This window comes from Tachyglossus aculeatus, chromosome X4 (assembly GCF_015852505.1).
Source record: "Tachyglossus aculeatus isolate mTacAcu1 chromosome X4, mTacAcu1.pri, whole genome shotgun sequence".
NCBI classification, from domain to species: Eukaryota; Metazoa; Chordata; class Mammalia; order Monotremata; family Tachyglossidae; genus Tachyglossus; species Tachyglossus aculeatus.
In genome coordinates this window covers 46,373,562-46,397,998 of record NC_052098.1, presented here as the reverse complement: position 1 = coordinate 46,397,998, position 24,437 = coordinate 46,373,562, and the positions used below count along the sequence as shown (strand labels likewise).

The following is a 24,437-nucleotide window of genomic DNA, read 5'->3' as shown; positions in this document are numbered from 1 at the left end:
CTTACCCAAGGTCACACAGCAGACACGTGGAGGAGCCAGGATTAGAACCCAGGTTCTCTGCCTCCAGGCCTGCTCCCTTCCTCCCTAAATCCAGGAGTCATCATCATAAGCAATGCCCTCCTGAAAGCCCACCTTATCCTTCTTCCCTAACTCCCAATCAATCAATCAATCAATCGTATTTATTGAGCGCTTACTATGTGCAGAGCACTGTACTAAGCGCTTGGGAAGTACAAATTGGCATCACATAGAGACAGTCCCAGAACCCCAACTTGTCCAAATCCATCAGGCATCTCTAGCAGCACTTGGGTTCTTACTTAGATTCATTCATTCAATCATATTTATTGAGCGCATACTGTGTGCAGAGCACTGTACTAAGCGCTTGGGAAGTGCAAATTGGCAACATATAATTAAGATTAATCCTCCATACTTTTGTACATATGTCTATTTAACTGTACCTTCAATAATTTATTTTGACCATTCTATTTATAAATACTTTTTATGTCTGTCTCCCCCATTAGAGTGTACGCTCCAAGTGGAGACGGAATGTGCCACTTCTTAATTTTATAGCAAGGCACCCCAGCAGGTGCCCGGGGGGTGCTCAATAAATCCTATTACTACCCGACGCGGAGAATTGTGAATTGTTAAATGGGATTTGGACAGCTCCTCGTTGTCTTTTGACAACACAACATGGATGGTGCTAGAATCTGGTGGCTGTGATGGCCACCGTGGGTTGCCGCTCTGGGCTCTGCCCTGATACTGTGACAAGGAGGGGAGGGCGAAGGGAGAGCCACAGGCCACCGCGCCGAGTTGTCATTCCCACCTCACCAAACTCATCTTTGTCGGTGTTGCAGTTGCTGCATTGCACCTCGCCGTCACCACCACTGCCCAGGTGGCATTCGGGTAGCAGTGACAAAGAGGGGGAATGGGGATGCCGCAGGGACACAGTGGCTCATCTCAGTCCCGGACATCTCCTCCAAGAGGCCTTCCCAGACTAAGCCCCACTTTTCCTCAATCCCTTCTGCATTGCCCTGACTTGCTCCCTTAGCTCTTCCCCCCTCCCAGCTCCAAAGCACTTATGTGCATATCTATCATTTTATTTATTTGCATTGATATCTGTCTCCCCCACTCTCGACTCAGAGCTCATTGTGAGCAGGGAATGTCACTGTTTATTGTTGTATTGTACTTTCCCATGCGCTTAGTACAGTGCTCCACATACAGTAAGCACTCAATAAATACTATTGAATGAATTTTCAAAGTAAATTCTGCCAAGATTGCCCAGGACAGGGCCATTTCTTGTTGGGGTCGGCTTGTCTACTAACTCCCAAGAGCTAGGTATGATGCCCTGCACATGATGGGCACTGAATGAACACTTATTAACTGCTTGTCTGGGTCTGCAAGGCTTCTCACTGCAGTCTCTGGCTAGTCTAGTAGGGCAGTTGGCTGTTCATCAGGGCCCTTGATGACTATTAGCCAGACTTCTTTTATCTCTTGGAGGGCCTACTGACCTTTCCTTTAGCCCCAGGGAAAAACCCATACCCAACAATAGCTCTGTTGGAAGTCAGAAGAAGGTGGAGATATTGGGGATGTGAAGAGGGGGCAGGGTCATGCTGAGGCCATGCTTTCATTCATTCAATCGTATTTAGGAAGGGCTCACTGTGTGCAGCACTGTGCTAAGCACTTGGGAAAGTACAGTGCAGCAATAAAGAGTGACAATCCCTGCCCCCAAACGAGCTCACAGTCAGGGGGCCGGGGGAGAAGAGACAGACATCAATACAAATAGACACCAATATAAATAAATAAAATTACAGATGTATACATAAGTGATCTGGGACAGGGAGAGGGGGAAAGAGCCAAGGGAGCAAGGCAGGGTGACGGAGAAGGGAGTGGGAGATGAGGAAAAGTGGGGCTTAGTCTGGGAAGGCCTCTTGGAGGAGATGGGCCTTCAGTAAGCATTTGAAGCCGGGGGAGAGTAATTGTCTGGCAGATTTGGGGAGAAAAGGCATTCCAGGTCAGAGGAAGGACTGCAGGAGAGATCGAGGCACAGTGAGAAGGACAGCACCAGAAGAGCAAAGTGTGCGGCCTGGGATGTAGAAGGAGAGAAGTGAAGTGAGGTAGGAGGGGGCAAGGTGATGGAGAGCTTTAAAGCCAATGGTGAGATTTTGTTTGATAAGGAAGTGGATAGGCAACCACTGGAGATTTTTGAGGAGGGGGGTGACATGTCCTGAAGGCTGCTTCCTCTGCTTCACTCTGGTGGGCAGAAGAAATAAGGGGGCAGTGAGCAGTGCACTACATCATCAATCGTATTTATTGAGCGCTTACTGTGTGCAGAGCACTGTACTAAGCACAAGTGCACTACAGTAGTGCCCAGCAGCAATGACCAAGTGCCCCCCAACTCCCAGCCTTGGATTATCGATATCTGCTTTAAGTAAGTCTTTTAAGAGACAGCATCTCTCTGCTGCCTAAGGCACTGAAGCAGCAGTGGCTCAGTGGAAAAGAGCCCGGGCTTTGGAGTCAGAGGTCATGGGTTCAAATCCCGGCTCCGCCAACTGTCAGCTGTGTGACTTTGGGCAAGTCACTTAACTTCTCTGTGCCTCAGTTCCCTCAGCTGGAAAATGGGGATCAAGACTGTGAGCCCCCAGTGGGACAACCTGATCACCTTGTAACCCCCTCTGCGCTTAGAACAGTGCTTTGCACATAGTAAGCGCTTAACAAATGCCATCATCATCATCACTGAAGAATGTGCTGCTCTTAATCAAAAACAGGAAAATGAGGTGCGGGTGTGTGAAGACAATTTAACAGTGTGAACAAAATATGTGCGCTGTACTTAAATTTTCAGGTGACTCCTCTTCCTAGAGTTCAGAGGACTTGGCAAGTTGCTCATTTATTATTCCAGGTTTTCACTTATATTTTTCTGGAGCAACACATTGATTGGATCTGACTTGCATGGTTGGTTGGGAAATGCACTTAGTCCAAGCTCTGCAGGGAGAAGACCCTCCCCGATTCCCCCCTTTGCCTAGGATTATAAAATAATAATAATAATAATAGCATTTATTAAGCTCTTACTGTGTGCAAAGCACTGTTCTAAGCACAGGGGAGGTTACAAGGTGAGCAGGTTGTCCACGGGGGGCTCCCAGTCTTCATCCCCATTTTCCAGATGAGGGAACTGAGGCCCAGAGAAGTGAAGTGACTTGCCCAAAGTCACACAGCTGGCAACTGGCAGAGCCGGGATTTGAGCCCCTGAGCTCGGACTGCAAAGCCCGGGCTCTTTCCACTGAGCCACACCGCTGCTCTCGCTAGGAGGGAAGAATAAGCTGCATTGCTAGCTCCAAGTGCTAGCAATCATCCCCGCATCATTCAGGTTCTGGGTCCTGGGGTGATCCCTAAGCAAGAAAAGAGGGCAGTCAGGAAGCTACTGCCTTCCCAAGTGCTTCCTCAACTGCTCAGGTTCTGCTTCATCCCTGCTCCCTTTGGAAGGGATGATGTCAGGAGCTGTGGTGGATGGAGAAACCCTCAAACAAGGCCACTGTTCGTGTGTGTGTGAGAGAGAGAAAGAGAGAGAGAGAGAGGAATTAGTGGGTCTCCCCTCTCGGCTGCTGACCTCAAAGCCCACTTCCTTTTACCCAGGGAGGGAGATTCAGGCTGGCTAAAGTTCACCACCCCCTCTCAGTCCTCCACCAGTCTTGGCTACGGGAGGGAGAATCAAGCAGAGGCCTACCCATCCCATTCCTAGCTTGGACAGTGGCTAGCGAGTGGAAGGCAATCGGCTACAAGTCAAAACTCACCCGTGCTGGGCAGCAGCGGCGCCGCCGGAGAGAGTCGAGGGCGGAGACTCGAGTTTTCTACGCGGAAGTGTTTTGACCAAGGAAACTCTGTGGATCCACTACCAGAACGTTTGCAGACGGAGAGCGGGACATCCTGGGAGAGATGTGTCCGTGGTGTCACTATGGGTCGGAAACCACTCGACGGCGTAAGTCAAGAAAGTTCACCACACCTCCATGGGGTAGGGGAACAACAAAAATGTTCTATTTTTATTTTACAGGTGGAGAGACTGAGGCCCAGAGCATGAGGTGGCCAGGGTTTCGCAGTGAAAGTTATTACCGGATCTAGGAATGTTCTATTACTCTCACCATAGACAACACCACCATCCTATCTTTCAAGCCGGTAATCTTGGCGTTATCCTCGACTCATCTCATTCAACCTGCCCATTCAATCTGTCACCAAATCCTGTCCTACGTTCACAACATCACAAAAATCTGTCCTTTCTTCTCCATTCAAACCGTTACCATGCTGATCCAAGTCCTTATCCTACCCGACTCCGACTACCAGAGAAGCAGCGTGGCTCAGTGGAAAGAGCCCGGGCTTTGGAGGCAGAGGTCAGGGGTTCGAATCCCGACTCCGCCAACTGTCAGCTGGGTGACTTTGGGCAAGTCACTGAACTTCTCTGGGCCTCAGTTCCCTCATCTGGAAAATGGGGATTAAGACTGTGAGCCCCCCGTGGGACAACCTGATCACCTTGTAACCTCCCCAGCGTGCTTTGCACAGAGTAAGCACTTAATAAATGCCATTTTTATTACCACATCAGCCTCCTTCCTGATTTCCCCGCCTCCTGTCTCTCCCCACTCCAGCCCATGCTTCACTTTGCTGCCCAGTTCATTCTTCTACAAAAACCATCAGTCCACATCTCCCCACTTCTTAAGACCCTCCAAAGGTAGCACGTCCACCACTGACTCAACCAGAAACGCCTTACCGTCGGCTTTAAAGCACTCAATAAGCTCACTCCCCATTACCTTACCTCTCTGATTTCCTGCTATTGCCCAGCCCGTACATTTTTCTCCTTTTCATTCATTCAGTCGTATTTATTGAGCGCTTACTGTGTGCAGAGCACTGTACTAAGCACTTGGGAAATACAAATTGGCAACATATAGAGACGGTCCCTACCCAACAGCGGGCTCACAGTCTAGAAGGGGGAGACAGACAACAAAACAAAACATATTAACAAAATAGAATAAATATGTACAAGTAAAATAGAGTAATAAATATGTACAAACAATAAATTCATTCATTCAATCGTATTTATTGAGCGCTTACTGTGTGCAGAGCACTGTACTAAGTGCTTGGGAAGTACAAGTTGGCAACATATAGAGACGGTCCCTACCCAACAGCGAACTCACAGTCTAGAAGGGGGAGACAGGCAACAAAACAAAACATTTTAACAAAATAAAATAAATAGAATAAATATGTACAAGTAAAATAGAGTAATAAATATGTACAAACAATAAATTCATTCATTCAATCGTATTTATTGAGCTCTTACTGTGTGCAGAGCACTGTACTAAGTGCTTGGGAAGTACAAGTTGGCAACATATAGAGACGGTCCCTACCCAACAGCGGACTCACAGTCTAGAAGTGGGAGACAGACAACAAAACAAAACATTAACAAAATAAAATAAATGGAATAAATATGCACAAGTAAAATAAATAAATAGAGCAATAAATATGTACAAACTCCTCTAATTCCGACCTATTCACTCTACCTAGATCTTGTCTATAATAATAATAATAATGGTATTTGTTAAGCACTTACTATGTGCCAAACACCGTTCTGAGCGCTGGGGGGGATACAAGGTGATCAGGTTGCCCCACGGGGGGCTCACAGTCTTCATCCCCATTTTACAGGTGAGGGAACGGAGGCCCAGAGAAGTGAAGTGACTTGCCCAAAGTCACACAGCTGACAGCTGGCGGAGCCGGGATTTGAACCCATGACCTCTGACTCCAAAGCCCGGGCTCTTTCCACTGAGCCACGCTGTATATCTGAGAGGCCACCATTCTCCCCATCTTCAAAACCCTTGTAAAAACCCCATCTCCTCCACGCGGCTTTCCCCGGCTAAGCCCTCATTTTCCCTATCCACCCTACCTTCGGCATCACCTAAGCACTTGGCTGTGAACCCTTAAGCCCTTTGATACTAACCCCAGCTCCATGGCACTGATGTTCATATCCTTATACTCCATTATTTCCTCTATATGTAATTTATTTTAATGCGGGTCTCCCCCTACAGACTGTAAGCTCCTTACGGGCAGCGATTGTTGTATCGTACATTCCCCAGCGCTTAGTACAGCGCTCTGCACACTGCCAATGACTGATTAACTGATTATTGACGATTATTTATACAAGGTCAAGAGGTGAGATTTTCACTGGTTATCACTGGCTAGCACAAATGGTAGGTGCCAGTTTATTTGATGTTTTCCTACAGGGTAACTTCCCTCAGTACATCAGGCAAGTTAGAGGGAAATCAATTCCTCTTGCCTGCAGGGCACTGTAAAAATGAACTGGTTCAACACAGGACTCCCTCCCACTGGAGCTTTCAGGATTCAGTACTTAGATGAAGTGTCTACACAGACTAAATAAAACACTCCACTGAGAGACAGGGCTTTCTATGGACTCTTTTGGCCCGATGTGTTTTTTTAAAGTCATTTTCCTTTGCCCAGCTGTTGCTTTCAAATTGGCTCTGCTGTCTGGTTTTTCAAACACTTGCTGATGGCGCTATTCTTTAGTAATCAGCAACAGGGCGACAGGGACATGCCCTTGGGATCTCCAAAAGATGTCACAAATACTTGGAAATAATTCTTTAAAATCCGATATTTGGCAGGCATGGCATTACGGGGGACATGCTTAGAAGAGTGCTTGACATACAGTAAGCACTTAAACACCATAAGCAAAATTCAGATGGTTTTGAAAGTTCAAAAGTCTGAGTTAAGACTGCAGCGATTAATCACCCCTGGACAGGGTGGGTCACTAACCAAAGAAAGGAAAAAAAGCAGAAGTCCTTGAAACCATCATCACTAGAGCTTTGTATAACCCAATTAGATATCTGTCTGAGATGGTTGAGTAGTAAGTGCTAGCACTGAAATCAAATATTTGTCTGATGCCATTACTTAACAAAACAAATCAAGTCAAGGTCCCAGGAACATTGGGCAGCTCTTATCTGTCAATCCTAGCGTGATATTGTAGTTCTCCTAACTCTGAGCTTTCCATAAGTCCTCTGAGATTAATGGTCTCCCCTGATTTTCTTTTAAGCCAGGACTAAACTTACCTTGAAATTAAAATGAACCTGAACTTCAAGGGAGGAGGCAGACAACGTTCAGTAATATAGAGTGTGAATACCAGGTGCCATCATCACTTTGCGTGGAGTTAGGTTTGTTTTTTTTGTTTTGTTTTACACGGTAGTTAAGCGCTTACTATGTGCCAGGCACTTTTCTAAACAATGGGGCAGATTCAAGCTAATCAGACTGGATGCCATCCATGTCCCACATGGGGCTCACAGTACTTATCCCCATTTTACAGATGAAGTAACTGAGGCACAGAGCAGTTAAGTGACTTGCCCAAGGTCACACAGAAGACAAGCGGTGGAGCCGGAATTGGAAACCAGGTCCTTCTGAATCTCGGGCCCGTGCTCTATTCACCAGGCCATGCTGCTTTGCAAGTTATGATGGCATTTTTATTAAGCGCTTACTATGTGCAAGGCACTGTTCTAAGCGCTGGGGAGGTTACAAGGTGATCAGGTTGTCCCACGGGGAGCTCACGGTCTTAATCCCCATTTTACAGATGAGGGAACTGAGGCCCAGAGAAGTGAAGTGACTTGCCCAAAGTCACACAGGTGACAATTGGCGGAGCTGGGGTTTGAACCCATGACCTTTGACTCCAAAGCCCGTGCTCCTTCCACTGAGCCACACTGCTTCTCCAGTATGTTAGTTTGACTAGCATATTGCAAACACTTAATGCCTTTTTTCTCCCTCAATTTTAGTTTCAGCTTCTGAAGACCACCTTTCAGTTTTCCTCCCCGCTAAGTCTCCAGACAACTTTTAAACACAACTGACTCACATAAAATCACAAAAAGAACTTACCCTCGGCTTTAGGCTGAGTGAATTGGCCACCAACTCTGCAGTGATCAGAGAAAAGTAGCACTTCAAAACATGCAAATCATTTTAAAGGCAAGCTAGGGAGAAGTAAAGGATCTCCCTGCAGCTACAAAGTAATAATGAGGTCAAGAGTATGGGTTTTCAACGGAAGTTTGGAAAACCACATGACATTCTGGGATGTTGAAATCAGAAAACAGACTCACCCAGAAAGAACAGCTCTGGACTGCCTTCCATGGGGCAGTGCAGGAGTGACGGATTTTCTTTGCAATATCCACACTTCTGAGATAGCTAAGAGGAACTGTTTACTTCACAAGACCCAAAAAGTCTCTGTCTTGCATTTCTATTTCAACACTGCTTTCCAGCTCTGACACAGAGAGAGAGAGAGAGAGAGAGAGAGAGCGAGAGGGAGAGGCATTCCACACGCTTCTCCACTTAGAACTGGGCAGGGAAGCAGCTCAGATGGATAGATGCCCACGTACAGTCTCATTTCCCCAAACCACAGGGTGTCTGATTTACCACAGGGGCCTGCCTTCAAACTGTGCATAATCCAAGCCAAATGCAACAGGGCAACATAAGCCATGGGCATCAGACCGACATGTCCGAAGATCCTCTGCGAAAGGGAAAAAAAGGGAAGGGGAAAACTATTCATGATGGATGTTGCCACCCCACCCTTTGGCCACCTTCACAGTCCTCAGTTTCTCTCTCCAACTGCCAGCCCTCCGGAGGCGGGATGCCTTCTGGATTATGCCCAGCCTCTCCTGAAGCCATGGCATAAAGATGTTCTTTCTGTTTCCAAGCCAGGCTTTTGCAAGGAGCCCTGCGGAGGTAAAGCCACGAGCCTGGCCCCAGCCCCAAACTGAAAATGCAGCTCTGTGAGACAAGATTGAGGGTGGGGGGGATGAATATACAAGGAGGGCTTAGATACGGGCCTTATCAGGTGAGCAGGGCATACACATTCTTCCTGAGAAGGCATCATCTTTACTCTGGCTAGAGTAATGAGGGGGCACATTCTAAACTAGAATTAAACATTCACAAGGTTGACAATGATTTTAACAGCTTTGGTAACCCCCACACAGAGAAGCAACATGATTTAGTGGATAGATCATGGGGCTGGAAATCAGAAGGGCCTGGCTTCTAATCCCAGCTCTGCCATTTGTCTGCTGTCACTTCTCTGTGCTTCAGTTACCTCATCTGTAAAATGGGGATTAAGACTGTGAGCGCCAAGCGGGGCAGGGACTGTGTTCAACCTTTTTATTTTGTATCTACTCCAGTACGTAGAACAGTGCCTGGCACATAGTAAGCGCTGAACAAATACTGTAAAAAAAATCCGAGTGTTTGGAATCTTTCATTTACTCAACGGGCAGCAGGAATGCAAATCCTTTCAATCTCTTCTTGGGAAGGGATACTCATTATTGTGTTTCTCTTGCTTTTCTAGCCAAGCAACCCTTCTTGAATTCCTTATAAATGACCCCTCCTCTCCTGCTTCCAAGCCTTTTCTTGGACTGTTCCAAATACCTGAAACAATCTACTTCCTCTGCTCTTCCAAACGAACTCTTCTTTTCTTTTAAGAGCTCAAAGGTCTATGTGTTTGCATGTTTTTATATGCGTTCGATATTTTATATCCGATTCTCGCACCCACTGCCTCATTTGGAACGTGGCTCGCGGAGATGAGGGACTGTGAATGAACTGTGCAAACCAGTAGCACTATAATCAACTCCTCCTCACAGGTTCTCAGTCCTAAAGTTTTCGTGACTGGCCCAAGGCTTGGTCTTCATTTATGAATCATCATCTACCTCCGTGATCCAAGACATTTTTTAACCTGACTTCCAAGTGAACAGTAGGTACTCAATAGGTGCTCCTCAAGACTGTAAGCTCATTTGAGGGCAGGCGACGTGTCTACCAATTCTGTTATCTTGTACTCTCCCAAGCGCTTAATGTTGCCGACTTGGACTTCCCGAGCGCTTAGTACAGTGCTCTGCACACAGTAAGCACTCAATAAATACGGTGGAATGAATGAATGAATGAGCTCAATCCCCTCGGATGCACAGTAAACTGCCTGGCACTCTATGGCGCTTCAATCGATATTGAAAAAAAATGAAAATGATGTTGCTTTTCTTTGAATTCTGAATAATGACAATAATAATGATGGCATTTGTTAAGCGCTTATGATGTGCAAAGCACGGTTCTGCTTTTTTAATAGCAACCAGATTTTAGGAGTCCCAGCCATTTTCCACTGGGACATCCAAGATGGGCACAATTAGGTACCACATTAATAACCAAATACTCTCCAATTTCTCCATCTAATTTACCTTTCAAAGCCCAAGGTAGTGGTTGAACTTTCACAGGCAGGCAACCGAAAAGATTGAGTTGCTTGAAACTCCTGGACTGACCCAGCGCTTAGTACAGTGCTCTGCACACAGTAAGCGCTCAATAAATATGATTGAATGAATGACCCAATGCTCACGCCTTTCTAACTGCCTGGAGTCCCCGTCCCCTTCTGATCGTCCAAATAATAGAACTGTAAGAGTAACTGTGGTATTCGTTAAGGGCTTACTCTGTGCCAAGCCCTGTACTGAGCACTGGGGAAGATATAAAATAATCATGTCGGATCCGGTACCTGTCCCACACGGGGCTCACAGTCTGAGTAGGGAAGATACCAGATATGGAGTCCCCATTTTACAGATGAGGAAACTGAGGCACAGAGCAGTAAAGTGACTTGCCCAAGGTCACACAGCAGGGAAGTGACAGAACTGAGATTAAAACCCAGATCCTTGGACTCCTAAGCCCATGTTCTTTCCAATCCCTTGCCCGTTTCAAAGCCTTCCTAAAAAGTCTCCTCTTCTCTGATGAATCGTAACTTCCTGCTCACTCCACCCCGTCAAGCACTTCAGCATACTTGTGCGTATTTAGATTCCTCAGATTATCATTTAATAATAATAATAATAACGATGGTATTTGTTAAGCGCTTACTCTGTGCAAAGCACTATTCTAAGCACTGGGGAGGTTACAAGGTAATAATAATAATGATGGCATTTATTAAGCGCTTACTCTGTGCAAAGCACTGTTCTAAGTGCTGGGGAGGTTACAAGGTGATCAGGTTGTCCCACAGGGGGCTCACAGTCTTAATCCCCATTTTACAGATGAGGTAACTGAGGCCCAGAGAAGTGAAGTGACTTGCCCAAAGTCACACAGCTGGCAATTGGTGGAGCCGGGATTTGAACCCATGACCTCTGGTTCCCAAGCCCGTGCTCTTTCCACTGAGCCACGCTGTTTCTCTACATGTTCTTTCCAATCCCTGCTCCTTGCCCGTTTCAAAGCCTTCCTAAAAAGTCTCCTCTTCTCTGATGAATCGTAACTTCCTGCTCACACCACCCCATCAGCCACTTCAGCATACTTGTGCGTATTTAGATTCCTCAGACTATTATTTAATAACGATAATAATAACAACGATGGCATTTGTTCAGCGCTTACTCTGTGCAAAGCACTGTTCTAAGCGCTGGGAGGATACAAGGCGATCAGGTTGTCCCACAAGCTTAATCCCCCTTTTCCAGATGAGGGAACTGAGGCCCAGAGAAGTGAAGTGACTTGCCCAAAGTCACACAGCTGACAGTTGGTGGAGCCGGGATTTAATCAGCGAGCAGCACGGCCTACTGGATAGAAAATGGGCCTGGGAGCCAAGAGGACCTGGGTTCTAATCCCGCCTCTACCGCCTGTCTGCTGTGGGACCTTGGGCAAGTCGCTTCGCTTCTCAGTGCCTCAGTCCCCTCATCTGTAAAATGAGGATTAAGATCGTGAGCCCCACCTGGGACAGGGACTGCGGCCAACCCGACGGGCTTGTAACCACCCCAGCTCTCAGTACAACGCCTGGCACATAGTAAGCACTTAACCTACAGCACAGTTCTTATTATTTTTACTCTGGATCTTCTCGTCTGTAGCAATCCTCTTAGCTTTTAACCTACCATGCGGTTAACAGTACATTCCTGCTTGTCTCCTTTATTGAATGGGAAGAGTCTCATGAGCAAGGACCCCTGTCTTTCACTTTCACTGTAGGCTCCCGAGTGTCTAGGATAGTGCTCGGCCTAGAGAAGGGGCTCAATTAACCGTGCTAATGTTCTCCACCTCAGGTGTTTCCCTGGCTAGATGAGCCTTGGTCCTCCTGTAGACCTGCCTGACTAGCAGGTGAAGAAGGCCCCAGATCAGTTAAACGGCATGATTTAGTGGAGAGAGCCGGAGTCGGAGGACATGGGTTCTAATCCCCGCTCTGCCACTTGTCTGCTGTGTGTACTTGGGCAAGCCACTTAGCTTCTCTGTGCCTCAATCACCTCAATTGGAAAATGGGCATTACGACCGAGGGACCACATGATTACCTTGTATCCACCCCAGCGCTTAGAACGGTGCTTGGCACGTAGCGTTTAGCAAATACCATTATTATTATTATCATCATTTCCCCTGTTCCCTCCCCCGGGGAGCTGGGCGGACAGTAGATTTCACTTTCCAGAGGGTCTCATTCTTCCAAGGGGGGCTGAGGGGTTTTTGGTCTGGAATGGAAACCTCCACTTTTCTCTGTAAAACTAGGTCTGTTTACATGGATTTGCTTGCCACTGCTTTCTTCGGACTACATCCCCGCTCTCCTCACTATCTGCCTGGCCTGAGAGGCTGAATCGCCTAACAGATTTCCAAACACTTGCCATCTGCCTCCCCACTGGGAGTATCATTTCAAGTGACATTAGATAATTCTCCTGACTGCAGCAGCCTATTGTGAGGAACATATGCAAGAAACATAAGACGTGAGGGAAAAGGGGGCTGGGCCCAGGCAGAGGGGGAGATACGAACTCTTGCAGGGCTCAGTGGAGGAAGCTTTGTGGAAACGCAGAATCCTCTCAATCGGACTGGGTCACAAGCCTGCATCATAGTTGTTAAGGTGCAAATCTGTCCCACTTCAAGGCCGCTTGAGAGCGAAGATTTCTCGGGGTTTGGGATTCAAGGGATTTTCTAATGCAAGATGCCCTCTCTTTCCCTAAGTGCCTCCCGCTCCATCTCTCCAATCGATCCATCAACAATTGGTATTTATTGAGCATTTACCGTGTGCCGGGTACTGCACTAAGTGCTGGAGAGAGTATGCTGCAACAGAGTGGGTAAACACATTCTTGCCCACTGCTACTTCAATAGAGATAACTAATGGCACATTTTTGAACCATTAGGATATCTATTCCTCTAGAGAATTGTGTCTTTAGTCTCCAGCAATTCTATCCAGGTAGCCAAAACATATGGGAAACTGATCTTTAGCCCCTCTAGCAGCTGGGGAACAGCTCTATTTTGCCTAATGGATGAAAATGTGCAGTGAAAAATACGGAGATTGCCATGTTATACCTTGAGAATATTAGTTCGAATACACAGAATAAATTCGAATTGGGAGCTATGGTGTTACATTTAAACTGATTTGGAAGGGAATACCGCGACGGGGCTTAAATTTTCAAGTGGATCGTTTTTACGGGGCAAAACTAATTAGCTAGATTCTCTCCTTTGGGCCCTTTCTGTACCCTGGAGGGTAGAGTTTACACCTTTCGAAGCCTTGACTTCCGGCCCAGAAAAAGGACTTTCTGCAGACTTCCAGTTCCACTGTGACTGAGAAAATGGTTTTTTCAGGCTGAAAGTTCCAGATTTTGAGGACTGGCTCAGGAGATAGATATGACATCAGAGCGTTACTCTGTGTTGCCTTCCCAACTCCCCATAAATCATCATCAATTGTATTTATTGAGCGCTTACTGTGTGCAGAGCACTGTACTAAGCACTTGGGAAGTACAAATTGGCAACATATAGAGACAGTCCCTGCCCAACAGTGGGCTCACAGTCTAAAAGGGGGAGACAGAGAACAAAACCAAACATACTAACAAAATAAAATAAATAGAATAGATATGTACAAGTAAAATAAATAAATAAACATAGGAGCCATTTCTAACCCACCGGAGTCGAGGCTGACGGAGATTGGGCATTTTAAATAAAAATACCGGACACAGAGGCGCCCTGTGCCTGATGAATCCTGGGCAGGGGGATGTCTGGGGTAAAATGACAGAATGATCATCCTAGCTGCAGGCAAAGTGATCCCAGAACCACCACCAGAGACAGAATATGTTGCCGACTTGTACTTCCCAAGCGCTTAGCACAGTGCTCTGCATACAGTAAGCGCCCAATAAATACGACTGACTGAATGAATGAATACAAGCAAGATAATAATAATAATAATAATAATGGTATTTGTTAAGTGCTTCCTATGTGCAAAGCACTGTTCTAAGCGCTGGGGGGATACAGGGTGATCAGGTTGTCCCACGTGGGGCTCACAGTCTTAATCCCCATTTTACAGATGAGGGAACTGAGGCACAGAGAAGTTAAATGACCTGCCCAAAGTCACACAGCTGAAGCAGCTCCTCAGAGGGGGAACGAGGGCAGCAGTTTTGAGATGTACATACAGGTTGCCGTATTTAAATCGCTGAGTAGATTGAATTTACACTTTTTTTAACCATTATAATCTCGATATAAATTCGGAAGGGCTCGGGTGGGGCTTGCACAAAATGTTTCATATGAAATCGTTATGTTATCCTGTACGCATGCGGTAATACCCGCATGCCAGGATGGTTGGTCTAGGAAGAGGGTAGCACGTTTCTTCCCGCCTCAGGGTGGCCAAGTGTCTGAAGCCGGCCCTGCCCGGAACGCTGGAAACCCTGGAAAAGAGAGGCAACAGCAGCCTCTTCGGCCTTAAATAAGAGCCAGGCCCCTAAAGTTATCTTCCACTCGCTGCCTCTTTCCACGTTGCTTGATCGGCCACACAGAACCTCTCACAAGTTGCACAAGGCCTGGGGGTCGTGAGGTTGACGTACGTACGCTGTATAATAGAGCTGCCGGGAATTCGGAGGCCTGGGACTAATCCCAGTTCTGCCTGCTGGGATAGCTCCATTAAGAGGTGAAGATTTCTGATGGAAAAACCACCTACAACATTCCTTGAGGTAATAATAATAATAATAATAATAATGGCATTTGTTAAGCGCTTACTATGTGCAAAGCACTGTTCTAAGCGCTGGGGGAGGTTACAAGGTGATCAGGTTGTCCCACGGGGGGGCTCACAGTCTTAATCCCCATTTTATAGATGAGGTAACTGAGGACCAGAGAAGTGAAGTGACTTGCCCAAAGTCACACAGCTGACAATTGGCGGACCGGGATTCAAACCCCTGACCTCTGCCTCCAAAGCCCGGGCTCTTTCCACTGAGCCACACATAATAATGGTATTTGTTAAGCATAGTATTTGCTTACTATGAGTCAAGCACTGTTCTAAGAGCTGCGGTACATACAAGCTAATCAAGTTGGACACAGTCCCTGTTCCACTGTTGGGTAGGGACCGTCTCTATATGTTGCCAACTTGTACTTCCCAAGCGCTTAGTACAGTGCTCTGCACACAGTAAGCGCTCAATAAATACGATTGAATGAATGAATATGGGGCTCACGGTCTTAATCCTCATTTTACAGTTGAGATAACTGAGGCACAGGGAAGTTAAGTGACTTGCTCAAGGTCACACAGCAGACAAGGGGCAGAGCCGGGTTTAGGACTCAGGTCCTTCTGATTCCCAGGCCTGTGCTCTACCCACTAAGCCACGCCATTTCCCCAACAGCCCGGCCCACCTGGAACCCATAAAGATCCCCCTTTTAGACTGTGAGCCCACTGTTGGGCAGGGACTGTCTCTATATGTTGCCAATTTATACTTCCCAAGCGCTTAGTACAGCGCTCTGCACACAGTAAGCGCTCAATAAATACGATTGATGATGATGATGATATCTGGCTAAACGTGGGTGGGGAGGAAGATAGCTGCTACCATAGCAACTGTCTCCGCTTCATGGTATGTAGGTACAGCATTGATACAATTCTAGGGCCACTTTGGCCATAAGTGATTCCTGCACGTAAAAATAATAACGATGGCATTTCTTAAGCGCTTACTATGTGCAAAGCGCTGTTCTAAGCGCTGGGGAGGATACAAGGTGATCAGGTTGTCCCACGTGGGGCTCCCAGTCTTAATCCCCCTTTTCCAGATGAGGGAACTGAGGCCCAGAGAAGTGAAGTGACTTGCCCAAAGTCACACAGCTGACAATTGGTGGAGCTGGGATTTGAACTCACGACCTCTGGCTCCCAAGCCCGGGCTCTTTTCCTTGGGCCACGGCCGCTTCTCATTTGCCCCAGGCCACGCAGAGGAGAAGTGGCCTGAGCCGGGATTAGAACGCAGGTTCCTTTGGCTCCCAGGCCCATCCCCAATCATTCCTTCAATCGTATTTATTGAGCGCTTACTGTGTGCAGAGCACTGTACTAAGCCATCCTCTAGCCACTAGGCAATGCCGCTCCTCCAATTCTCACTTGGGTGAGAAGTCGGCGGCGAGACAGACGAGATCAGACAGACGAGTAGGTTGGTACAGTAAGTTTGTGGGCTGGGTTGTAAGAAGAGAGCAGCAAGGTGAGGTAGAAGGGGGCAAGGTGATTGAGTGCTTTAAAGCTGATGGTAAGGAGTTTTTGTTTGATGTGGAGGTGGAGGGGCAACCATTGGGAGTTTTTGGAGGAGCAGGGTGACATGTCTGGAACACTTTTGTAGAAAAATGAACCAGAAAGCAGAGTGAAGTGTGGCCTGGAGTGGGGAGAGACAGAAGGTTGGGAGGTCAGCAAGGAGGTTGATAGAGTAATCAAGGTGAGAGGGATGAGCGAGCGATTGTATTAACATGGTAGCAGTTTGGATGGAGAGGAAAGGACAGATTTTAGCGATGTTGTGACGGTGGGACTGACAGGATTCAGGAATAGATTGAATATGTGGGTTGAATAAGAGACAGGAGTCAGGGATAACGCCAAGGTTATGGGTTTGTGAGACAGGAAGGATGGTGGTACCGTCTACAGTGATTTGAAAGTCAGGGGGAGGACAGGGTTTGGGTGAGAAGATAGGGAGTTCTGTTTTGGACACGTTAAGCTTGAGGTGATGGGAGGACATCCAGATAGAGATGTCTTGAAAGCAAGAGGAAATGTGAGACTGCAGAGAAGGAGAGAGAAGAGGGCTGGAGATGTAGACTAGGGTATCATCTGCATAGAGATATAAGTAGTTGAAGCCATGGGACCAGATGAGTTCTCTAAGGGAGTGGGTGTAGATGGAGAATAGAAGGGGACTCAGAACTGAACCTTGAGGGACCCCCACAGTTAGGGGGTCAGAGGCAGAGGAGGAGCCCACGACGGAGACTGAGAATGAACGGCCAGAGACACAGGAGGAGAACCAGGACAGGACGGAGTCAGTGAAGCAAGGTTGGAAAAGGTCTCCAGGAGAAGGGGGTGGTCCACAGTGTCGAAGGCAGCTGAGATATTGAGGAGGATTAGGATGGAGTAGAGGCCACTGGATTTGACAAAAAGGAGATCATTGGTGGCCTTTGAGAGGGCAGTATCTGTGGAGTGAAGGGGACGGAAGCCAGATTGGAGGGGGTCAAGGAGAGAATTGGAGGAGAGGAATTTGAGACAGCGGGTGTAGACAACTCACTCAAGGATTTTGGAGAGGAATGGTAGGGGGGAGATGGGGTGATAACCGGAGCTCGTAGCTTGAGACACGCTCTTTCCGCTAGGCCATGCTGCTTCTGTGCTAACCAGGCCTTCTTACCCCATCATTAGGACTGTGCTTCCTTTCTAACCCTGTAACTTTTGTGAGCCTCATTCTCAGCCCGCCCCCTCCCCAGGAAAGAGAGAATGGATGGTGTGAAAGGTTTGCCTAGGGGCAGGGGAGAAGGGGTAGAATGTCTTTTTCCCTTGACCGCCACTCTACCTGTCTGTCTGTACCTCAGTGTATGTCTCTTTGTAGCTCGATCTTTCGATCTCTTGGAGTCTCTATCTCTCAGTCTTGGTCATCCGTCTCAGTACCTTTCTCAACTTTCTGTCTCTCCCTTTCTTGCCTTGCCCTATTGTTCTTTAACCCCTGTCCTCACTCCCACGGAAGCCCTACCCACTAACACCGGAAAACGATAGTTTCATTCCCCAATTGTATCTCCTTATATTCTATTTAATAATAATGTGTTAGGCTGCTGAAAACAGTCCAGATAACTGTCACAATTTTCAGCTTTTAATAAATATGATCTGTAACCAGCCAATTAATAATCAATCATATTTAATGAGCACTAACTATGGGCAAAGCGCTTGGAAGAGTACAATACAACAAAATCAGCAGACACGTTCCCTGCCCATAACGAGCTTACAGGGTATTGATTGATTGCGTATGAATGTAAAATTACCGAAGCAACCAAATCAAACGAATGCATTTGACATGCCTGCCATAGAGAAGCAGCATGGCTCAGTAGAAAGAGCCCGGGCTTGAGAGACATGGGTCATGGGTTCTAATTCTGACTCCGCCACATGTCTGCTGTGTGACCTTGGGCAAGCCACTTAATTTCTCTGCGCCTCAGTTCCCTCATCTGTAAAATGGGGATTAAGACTGTGAGCCCCACATGGGACAACCTCATCGCCGTATCCCCCCAGCGCTTAGAACAGTGCTTCGCACATAGTAAGCACTTAACAAATGCCATTATTATTATAGGATGCATGTTTGGGGGTGGGAGGAGAGAGGGGCTGGAAAATGGGCCTTTGTGAATATAAAAATCCTTGTCGATGGAAAGAAAAATCCAACTCAAACCCAGAATCATAATGCTAGGCTCTACAACAGGAGATTTGGTTGATATTATGACACGGATAATGATTATGGGATTGAGACCCATTAACCCTGTAATAAGATTAACAGGGAATTTGTGCTATGAAATGCTATTGTTCTGAAAAAAAAATACCTTAGAACGGGGAAATTAGAATTTGACTTGCTGTTTCCACTGGTGAATAATAATACTAATAACGGTATTTGTTAAGTGCTTACTATGTGCCAGGCACTGCGCTAAGCGCTGGGGTGGATACAAGCAAATCAGGTTGGACAGAGTCCCTGTCCCACTTGGGGCTCACATTCTTAATCCCCATTTGACTGATGAGGTAAGTGAGGCACAGAGAAGTTAAGTGACGTGTCCAGGGTCACCCAGCAGATAAATGGTGGACCGGAATTAGAACCCAGGTCTTTCCGACTCCCAGGACTGTGCTCTATCCACTAGGCCATGCTGAAAGCTAGCCATCCCGTGCCTTTTCAATAATAATCATGATAATATTAATAATGGTAATTGCTCAATGCTTACGATGTGCCAAGCACTATCCTAAGTGCTGGAGCATCTACAATTCATTCATTCAATCGTATTTATTGAGCGCTTACTCTGTGCAGAGCACTGTACTAAGCGCTTGATGATAATGGCATTTATTAAGCACTTACTATGTGTGAAGCACTGTTCTAAGCGCTGGGGAGGTTACAAGGTGATCAGGTTGTCCCACGGGGGGCTCACGGTCTTCACCCCCATTTTACAGATGAGGCAGCTGAGGCCCAGAGAAGTGAAGTGACTCGCCCAAAGTCACACAGCTGCCAAGTGGCGGAGCCGGGATTTGAACCCGTGACCTCTGACTCCAAAGCCCGGGCTCTTTTCACCGAGCCACACTGCTTCAGATGGGACACGGTGCCTGTCCCACACTAGGCTCAAAGTCTAAGGGGGAGGGAGAACAGGTATTGACTCCCCATTTTAGAGATGAGGAAACCGGGGCACAGATAAGGGAAGTGACCTGTCCAAGGTCACCCAGCAGGCAAGTAGTGGGGTGGGGATTAGCAGCGTGGCTCAGTGGAAAGAGCCCGGGCTTTGGAGTCAGAGGTCAGGGGTTCAAATCCCAGCTCCGCCAACTGTCGGCTGTGTGACTTTGGGCTGGTCACTTTACTTCTCTGTGCCTCAGTTACCGCATCTGTAAAATGGGGATTAAGACTGTGAGCCCCCCCTCCGTGGGACAACCTGAACACCCTGTAACCTCCCCAGCGCTTAGGACAGTGCTTTGCACCTAGTAAGCGCTTAATAAATGCCATTAAAATTTTTTTCTCTAACTCCCAAGCCTGGGCTCTTTTCACTAGGTGATGCTGCCCTCCCATCTAGGGTCCAACAATCAATCAATAAATCAATCAATCGTATTTATTGAGCGCTTACTGTGTGCAGAGCACTGTACTAAGCGCTTGAGCTCTGGAGCCCAGGGCCAGGTGTACATAATCTGCCCAGATGCTGCCCCACCTGCCTTATCCCCCCACCTCTCCCAGTAATTATAATAATAATTTCATTCATTTATTCAATCATATTTATTGAGCACTTACTGTGTGCAGAGCACTGTACTAAGTGCTTGGGAAGTACAAGTTGGCCACATCTAGAGACGGTCCCTACCCAACAACGGGCTCATAATCTAGAAGGCAGATGAAGGAACTGAGGCCCAGAGAAGTGAAGTGACAATAAAAATAGTGACGGCATTTGTTAGGCGCTTACTATGTGCCAGGCACTGTTCTAAGCGCTGGGGAGGTTACAAGGTGCTCAGGTTGTCCCACGGGGGGCTCACAGTCTTCATCCCCATTTGACATTCATTCATTCAGTCGTATTTATTGAGCGCTTACTGTGTGCAGAGCACTGGACTAAGCGCTTGGCCACATCTAGAGACGGCCCCTACCCAACGACGGGCTCACAGTCTAGAAGGGGGAGACAGTAATAATAATTGGGGTATTTGTGAAGTGCTTCCCACGCGCCAGGCACCGCACTAAGCGCTGGGACGGACCCAAGCAAATCGGGCCGGACCAGTCCCTGTCCCCCACGGGGCCCACGGTCCCAATCCCCATTCCGCGGACGAGGCAACCGAGGCCCAGAAAAGTGAAGTGACTTGCCCCAGGCCACACAGCACAGAAGTGTCAGAGCAGTGCTCTGCACACAGTAAGCGCTCAGTAAATACGATTGATTGATTGACTCTCCAACTCCCAGGCCCGTGCTCCATCTACTAAGCCATGCTGCCTCTCCCAGAACGCCTAGGGGGGTGATGCCGCTCATCTGAAGAGCTTCAAGTGTGAAGGATCGGATGGGATCCGATGAAATAGCGGTAACTCATCCCATTTCACACCCCTGCACCCAACGAGGGCGGGCGGGAGGGAAACAGACAAGTGGAGCAGAAGGGAGGGCAACACCACCAACGCATCGACGGAACGAAACGTCAAAGAGAGTGATACCCACGAATCAAAAGTTTGAGTTCTTTCTTCAGGTTAGTTCTGAACTGGCACCCCAAGGTTCACCTGCTGGGGGAAATTGTGGCTCTCGTGTCCTTGTCCTTCCCAAGCGCTTAGTACAGTGCTCTGCACACAGCAGGCGCTCAATAAATACGATTGAATGAATGTCCTAGTTTCTGTTCTATGAGTTGTAAAGAGCAAAACGATTTATTTGGGGGAAAGGTTTGATCCACTACCCAGATACTTCAGATCTCCAAAATAAACACCGGCCTCAATTACCTGGACATTTAAGGTCAAAGTGTTTTTTGACCTGAAACGTTCAGAAAATGGAGACCAGTGTGTATTGCGGGGGCCAGAATTATCTGGCTAATTTGCATGAGTAGAGCAAATCTAGTGATCAGAGCACTTAGTAATAATAATAATAATGATGATGGTATTTGTTAAGCACTTACTATGTGCAAAGCACTGTCCTAAGCGCTGGGGAGGTTACAAGGTTGTCCCATGGAGGGGCTCACAGTTTCAGTCCCCATTTTACAGATGAGGTAACTGAGGCACAGAGAAGTGAAGTGACTTGCCCAAAGTCACACAGCTGACAGTTGGTGGAGCCGGGATTTGAACCCATGACATCTGACTCCAAAGCCCGGGCTCTTTCCACTGAGCCACGCTGATATCTCCCACGCAGAAAGGCACAGGCCAAGCCTCTTAGAGCTGGACTTCATGGTTAGAACAATATTGTCTTCATCATTTGGTCTATATGTTGCCAACTTGTACTTCCCAAGCACTTAGTACAGTGCTCTGCACACAGTAAGCGCTCAATAAATACGATTGAATGGATGAATGAATGAACTTGGTCACTTAACTGGGAAGAACAAAAAGCACAGATAGAATTCACAACTCAGGTGGTAGATTTTTTTTTAAATGGTATTTGTTAAAAGTAACCACGTGCCAGGCACTGTACTAAGCGCTGGGGTTAATATGAGATAATCAGGTTGGACACAGCCCATGTCTCACATAGGGCTCATAATCTCAATCCCCGTTTTACAAATGAGGTAACTGAGGCACAGAGAAGTTAAGTGACTTGCCCAAAGTCACCTAGCAGACAAGTAGCGGAGCAGGGATTAATATTAATAATAATGATGGCATTTGTTAAGCGCTTACTAAGTGCAAAACACTGTTCTAAGCGCTGCGGGGAATACGAAGTGATCAGAACCCAGGCCTGTGCTCTTTCTTCTGGACCACGCTGCTTCCCACGCTGGATTCTGGTCTAGAGCAATTAATTATTCAGTCGTATTTATTGAGATTTTACTGTGTGCAGGGCACTGTCCTGAGCGCTTGGGAGAGTACAATATAACAGATTTGGGAGACACATCCTCAGCCTACAGTGAGCTCACAGTCTAGGAGGGCACATAGTTCATTAAGACACAATTCAGACATTAAGTCACAGTGCTATTGATTGCTATTGCTTAATAATGATAATAATAATAATAATAAGGATGGCATTTGTTAAGCGCTTACTAAGGGCAAAGCACTGTTCTAAGCGCTGGGCAGGATACGAGGTGATCAGAACCCAGGCCTGTGCTCTTTCTTCTGGGCCACGCTGCTTCCCACGCTGGATTCTGGTCTAGAGCAATTAATTATTCAGTCGTATTTATTGAGATTTTACTGTGTGCAGGGCACTGTCCTGAGCGCTTGGGAGAGTACACTATAACAGATTTGGGAGACACATCCACAGCCCACAGTGAGCTCACAGTCTAGGAGGGCATATAGTTCATTAAGACGCAATTCAGACATTAAGTCACAGTGCTATTGATTGCTATTGCTTAATAATAATAATAATAATAACAATAATAATAATAATAATAATAATAAGGATGGCATTTGTCAAGCGCTTACCAAGGGCAAAGCACTGTTCTAAGTGCTTAAGGACTAACACCTGAAGGCTCACGCAGAGAATAACAAAGTTATAAATTAAGAACCAAACCAAATATCACCCAGGAACAAAACTCAAGCTTTAAATTCCGCAATAATAAAAGAGTAACTCCACCCCCCTCATAAGCAATCATGACTATAACCAAATTGAAGGGGAATGGAAAATACCAGCAGCCTCTTCTTAAGCGTCTTCTGATGCACAAGAAAGCATAACAATGATCTAAGCCTGGAAAAACTCAATTGAAATCCCGTGTCCTACTCTGTTGCCCCTGTAAACTGATTAGGCCTTAGGCCTGGTCATGCTAACAACTCGGCAGTCTGCTTTCACATGACCTTTCCTGACTGACCAAATAAAAACAACTTCTTTTCTTTTGCATGGAACTGTGCATTCCATTCATTTAAAGAGTGCAGACTTTTCATGCTATACTCACTGATCAAACAATATTTATTGAGCACTTACTACGGACAGAGCACTGAATTAAGTGCTCTGTATTATGTAAATGCTCTGTATTAAGCAGCGTATTAAGTACACTACAATAGAGTTGATAGGCAGGATTCATTCATTCATTCGTATTTATTGAGCGCTTACCGTGTTCAGAGCACTGTACTAAGCGCTTGGGAAGTCCAACTTGGCATCATATAGAGACGGTCCCTACCCAACAGCGGGCTCCCAGTCTAGAAGGGGGAGGATCCCTGCACAAGGCACGGCACTTTGAAAATGCAAGTCTACCTTCGATTTTTCATATTTGCCAACTAATGGCCAAGATGTAATAAGAATTAATAATAATAATGACGGTATTTGTTAAGCACTTACTATGTGCCAGGCACTGTTCTAAGCGCTGGGGTGGATACAAGATAGCTAGACACAGTCCCTGTTCCACATAGGGCTCACAGTCTTAATTTCCATTTTACAGATTCATTCATTCATTCATTCAATCGTATTTATTGAGAGCTTACTGTGTGCAGAGCACTGTACTAAGTGCTTGTGGTACAGAGAATAATAATAATAATAATAATAATGGCATTTATTAAGCACTTACTGTGTGCTGGGGAGGTTACAAGGTGATCAGGTTGCCCCACGAGGGGCTCACAGTCTTCATCCCCATTTTACAGATGAGGTAACTGAGGCACAGAGAAGTGAAGTGACTTGGCCAAGGTCATACAGCAGACAGGTGGCGGGGCCGGGATTAGAACCCATGACCTTCTGACTTCCAAGCTCGTGCTCTATCCACTAAGCCGTGAGGGACACAGTCTCATCTAGTGGGTTTGGGATTTGAAAGATTTGCATTCTAATTTTAGCCCTGTCAATGACCCTGTGACCCTGGACAAGCCCCTTCAATCTTTCTGAACCTCACCTTTCTGTTTTGTAAAATAAGGATAATGCCTACCTCTTATAATAATAATAATTATTATGGCATTTATTAAGCGCTTACT

The 24,437-nt window shown here is 46.7% G+C and overlaps 1 protein-coding gene across 2 annotated transcripts in view; it reads right to left on the bottom strand.

Moving 5' to 3' along the window:
* Nucleotides 1-24,437, bottom strand: part of CORO2A (coronin 2A) — a 233,507-nt gene that overhangs the window by 92,691 nt on the left and 116,379 nt on the right. The window contains exon 1 of one of the 2 annotated variants that reach the window (XM_038769944.1): nucleotides 7,903-7,920. The exons of the other annotated variant lie outside the window; for it this stretch is intronic. The gene's annotated coding sequence lies outside the window, so the exon portion shown is untranslated. Of the gene's footprint in view, nucleotides 1-7,902; nucleotides 7,921-24,437 lie in introns of those variants that run through there. 2 annotated transcript variants of the gene reach the window in all.